At 39.8% G+C, this 5180-nt stretch overlaps 1 long non-coding RNA gene across 1 annotated transcript; it reads left to right on the forward strand.

The window, feature by feature from the left end:
• The first annotated feature begins 759 nt into the window (after nt 1-759).
• On the forward strand, nt 760-4900 carry LOC134641286 (uncharacterized). The gene is made up of 4 exons (XR_010095519.1): nt 760-947; nt 2698-2808; nt 3425-3703; nt 4223-4900. It is a non-coding gene; the product is annotated as an uncharacterized LOC134641286 (long non-coding RNA).
• Nucleotides 4901-5180: the final 280 nt, after the last annotated feature.

The following is a 5180-nucleotide window of genomic DNA, read 5'->3' on the forward strand; positions in this document are numbered from 1 at the left end:
TTTCTCCTGACGGTGGGTGACGGCAGAGCAATTGGTGGGAGTCCCTGGCAGCTTCGTGGGCCCCCGAGAGCCAGGCACGTTCCCTGGAAAGAGTGTTCACGCTCCGGAATGAGCCACGGCTTCCACCAGCGCTCCTCCTCCAACAGAGCGCTCAGTATTTGCTGACGCTCATCGCAGTCCGAATCTATGGCGTCCAGCACTTCCTCGCATTGGACCGTAGCAGGAATGCGGCAAGACCGTGATGATGAGGAGGAGACTGATGAGCCGGGAGGCAATGATAGCGCAGAAGGGTGTGGCGCCACGGCGAACCTCAGCGTGCCAACTCTAACCGCCTCAGGCTCGTGAAGCAGCGGCAGGGACACCAGTTAGCTATGGAAGAAATATAGTGTCATCAGAATCCAACTATTTTTAGACATTGAATTTATAACACTGAATTTTTATCCTCCAAATTTCCCTGCAAAAAATATTCACCTGCAAAAATTCGCCTGCAAAAAATTCACCTGCAAAAATTCACCTGCAAAAATTCACCTGCAAAAAATTCACCTGCAAAAATTCACCTGCAAAAATTCAACTGCAAAAATTCACCTGCAAAAGTGATGACCTTAAATGACCCAAGCCAGAGCAATCAGCACTAGATCGAGTCGAGCGGCTCTCAGCCAATTAAATTACGCTGTTTGATCACATGACATGTTAGCCGGCAGTGTCTTCTGAAAAGAGAGCTGATTAGAGGTGAGTGATTAAGTTTTTCTCCTAAATAGAGATCATTACAGAACGCCCAGTCCTACTTAAAATACCATTCATTTTTCTTTTATTTTATCATCTACTCGAACTGAGGAAAACGTTTGACTAACTCAAAGAAAAGTTCCGCGCCTCCCCTGCCTGTCTGCAGAGGCAGTTTTGAATTCAGGAGCGGCATGATGGCAGCGGCAAACCCTGGCGGTTCTCCGGTAAGTAGATTATGTTTTATCTTCAAGTTTGTCTTTTGAAACGTTAATTTTATTTAAATCCGTTGGTCACGTATAAGGTACACAGACGGGGTCTTTGCTCAACTCGTCTGATGCGTGTCTCACTAAGCGCTACATGCTAGCATCCTGCTAACCGAGCTAACCTTTACATGCTGTGCTCTACAAAATAGGATACTCGGTACAAAACCATAATCCGCAGATATTGATAGATAGACGAACACTGCAAATATAATGTGGGAAACGAGAACGGCATTGGGTTAAGGGGTAAAATACACTATGAATAAAGCCATAGAGTGAATGGCTGCCATGGTTGCAGAACGGCCTGATTTAATGACAAGAATGGGGAAGAGTGAGGAGAAGTGAACCAACCAAAGCCACAAAACACGGTCAGGCAAGGCGGGAATAGGGCAGTGATATGTCCGTCAGTATGAAGTTGGTGTGTGCTTTGGTGAACAAAAACTCGAGACCCGTAGCAGGAAGATGGGAGACTCGTGTTTCACTGGAATAGTGGTGAATTAAAACATCATTTGTTGGGGAAATTTAGGTGTAAATGCATCCATACAGGCGAGACAGAGGCAGACCAGGCAGTGAAGAAAACAATGCAAACATTAGAAATATTAAAACGGAAATATGGGATTAATATAACATACACTTAGGGAAAATTAAAGGAACACAATGTAAATTATACTGTAAAGTCATTAAAACAGCATAACCTGATTAAAAGAAACATGTAATTGGGTAGGATGGTGATGGTGATGATGATGATGATGATGATGATAATAATAATATTAAAAAAACATGTACAAGATGGGCATGTATACTTGTACCCAGAATTTAACAACTATAAAGTTGTGGCATGCCAGTACCTTACCCCATCCATTATATCCACACTTTCAGAAAAGGATATGGTCAATATCTTTACAAATACTATCTAAACTTAAACAGATAGCATAAGTTAAACGGGATATTCCCTCTGCGCTCTCCTAGAGTGAATACATCAAATTAAACAAATAAGTAGTCTATGGCATTTAAAAGTGGTTACCTACAATTCTGAAATGATAATACTAATTCTTATTGATGATGATATTGTATTTGAAATCCTGGTGTAACACTGAACCCGACATCATAAAATGATTACCCTTGTAATGTCAGGGAGCTACAACCAAGGAGGGAAAATATTACTATCTCACCCCTTGTATCCAATTACATAACAGCACTGCTTAGTAAAGGTGTTGAATTAGCTGGGTCGCTCAGTTTGGGGAAAATTGTGGGGAGCCTGCAAGGGCCTCAACTTCTCCATTCCCACAATGTGCAACAAATGGGCACAGCTGATCTTCAAGAGTGGAACATCGGCCAATTACTTCCAACTTTAACGTGTTTTTGCAAAAGTATTCTTAAAATTGTCTCTTTACACAGATCATAATGATACAAGATGGCACTTGTGTAATTTCCTATAAATTCAATAAATCTAAATAATTGTTATCAACCCGGTAAATCCTGAAAAATGTTTTAACAGCTGTGTTAAATTAAACTTCATACTGACACATGCTGGAAAGTGCATTCATGAGACAATTCATGTTTTATGCCTTCTAGAGCAGTAGCAATCAAAGACTTTAAGGATTCTTTTACATTTTTTAAAAACACTCTGATTAAGGCATAAGTTGTTCTTTATCATCAGATCTAAGTTTGTTTAAAGCTTCGAATGTTTTGGGGTACTCTTCTTTGTTTTCAGGGTTCGTGGCAACCACGGATGGGAAAATGTGGAGGTTGCACGGCTGATGTTTACTGTTCGTGGCACAGGAAGAGGCAGTTTCATTTCAGGAATGAGTGTGCACAATCAAAGGTTTGTTCTCATAAAATACTGTCAACCTCAAATGTTTCTGACATAAGATGGAAGGTGTTGCAGCTTTATTTCCATTATTTAAAAATACATAAACATTTAAAGGGTATAGTTTTATGAAAAAAGTTTTATAGTAATATGTCTTTAGAGAACAGTGCCCTATCCAGCAGGATATATTGTCTGATATGTGTCAGGTGTTTTTTGTTTTGTTTTGTTTTTTTTTTGTTGTTGTTGTTGTTGTTGTTGTTTCTTTCAATTTCCATTATTTACCCCTCAAGGAAGAAAATATTGGACAGGTCCTACAAACCCCAAAGAGCCTTCAGGACTCTGCCCTATTTTTAGTTATTCACACACCTTTTCCAGTCTGTTACTTCCTTCCAAGAATGTTCATTCTGTGTTAATGGTCTGGTTGTCATCTCATGTATTGCCACTGATCATCACAACCCTTTTGACACCTTTTAAGTGATATGCCTGGGTCCTTCCTACATGCCCTGATAATGTATTATTACTGTTGTCATGCACACATTTCATGTAGGGTTAGAAACAAGCAGGGAATTTCTCATACACACCAAAAGAAAGGCCATACCTAATTTAAATATTTTTTTATATATTATTTCAGAATAGAGCGACTGTGGAGAGACCTCTGGGTGGCCGTTACATGCATTTACTACGATGTTCTTCACAACCCTGAGGAAGAAGGCCTTCTTGACATTTCAAATGCTGCACACCTCTTTTGCTGCCATTACATCTTTCTTCCTCGACTAGAGGATAATTTTAATACATTTTGCAGTGGATGGGACAACCATCCACTGCGAACAGAAAACAACATGAGTCCCCCAACCAGCTGTGGGAGTTGGGTCACAGATATTACCCTGTTCCTGTTCCAGAAAACACACAGGTAAAGGTGCACATTTTTAGTACTCATTGATTCTCTTACAGAGAATGTGATGATTTTATGGATAATTAAAGTCAGCCATAAATCCACAAACACAACAAGCTGAAAGTCAGTGATGCTGCTCGGTTTGCAGTCCTGAATATGACGGCACAAGCAGGATTCACTGCACTGTTAATGTTAGCTATGTTATATTGCTGCCTCTGTTTGGTGGTGTCGAGCCAAACGGACTTTAACGTGTGTTTGAATGAGCTGACGGTTCACTCGTTAAGCTGAAAGAAAGATGCTTTAATCACAGGAGTCACACATGTGTCCACTGGACCATCTGGAACTCTTCTTGTTTAGCACTCGTAATAACACAAACACTAAATCCTCCTTCTCTTGTGCTGTTTTGTAGCAGTGTATACACCTGAGACTGTCACCTGTCTGTCTGTCCTGCACTCTCTCTCTGTTTCTTTCTCTCTGATTGTGGAATAAAAGTATGAACATGTATTTATAAGTTACACTTGTGTTTGAATCCTGCAGCTTATCACACATTTGATTTCCATGTGTGACAACTGTAAGTGTCCAGAGTGAGGACAGACTGAGGGACCCACTGCTGCACATCATCTGTGAGGCTTTGCACCCCTGATGATCCACCTGGACAAACTCAGCAGTGTGAGGAAGAGGAGGAGGAAGAGCCAGCAGCAGCTGACAGATGGAGAGAATAGACAGACTGTTCCCTGTTTGTGAAGGACTGCTAGAAAAGTTTAAAATAACTAATTGTCTGTCCTGAATCAGTCTTATTAGGTAATGTTCAAATAATGTTATCATTCCAGTGTTTTCAGTGTGGGAGAAAGTACTCAGGGCCTTCAAGTTACACACTATGAAAGGCAGCAACAAGTTTAATATTCAGAAACCTAAAGTATGTATCAGCAGCAGAATGGAGCTAAAAATAAATGTTTGTTTCAGTTCTATGAAGCTTTGAGTATTTTGGATTAGTAGCACTGCTGTGTTTGTTGCATCATATTGCTGTAATTGTTTATATGCTTTATATATTCTGAGGTAAGTTGATCTATAGTGTTACATCACATTCTATAAGGATGTTATGTGTTTGTATACTTTCTGCCCAGTTTGACCCATTTAGCAGAAGTCAGCCTGTTTAAGGCTCTGATATCTATTCTGTATGACTTAAAGCAGTTATGACATGGTCTGATTTTCTCACCCAAAAAAGGAATATTTCATATATCAGTCTACTCTTCATTCTATCAGCAACAGTTATCACAGCTCGTACATTTTCCTTTTTACACATATATGTGAGCATTGAGCCAAATTTAGTAATGCAAACATATCAAACGAACAACATTTGTCTCTTATATATAATACATATACACTGTCAAACATATTTGTCTTTGAGTGAAGATTTAAGGTGATAGGACTTATAAATAACTGGAACTTGAATCTTTACTGAAGCTCAGTGTTAGACACAGAGTTCACTCACATG

The sequence above is a fragment of the Pelmatolapia mariae genome, linkage group LG14 (assembly GCF_036321145.2).
Source record: "Pelmatolapia mariae isolate MD_Pm_ZW linkage group LG14, Pm_UMD_F_2, whole genome shotgun sequence".
Taxonomy (NCBI): Eukaryota; Metazoa; Chordata; class Actinopteri; order Cichliformes; family Cichlidae; genus Pelmatolapia; species Pelmatolapia mariae.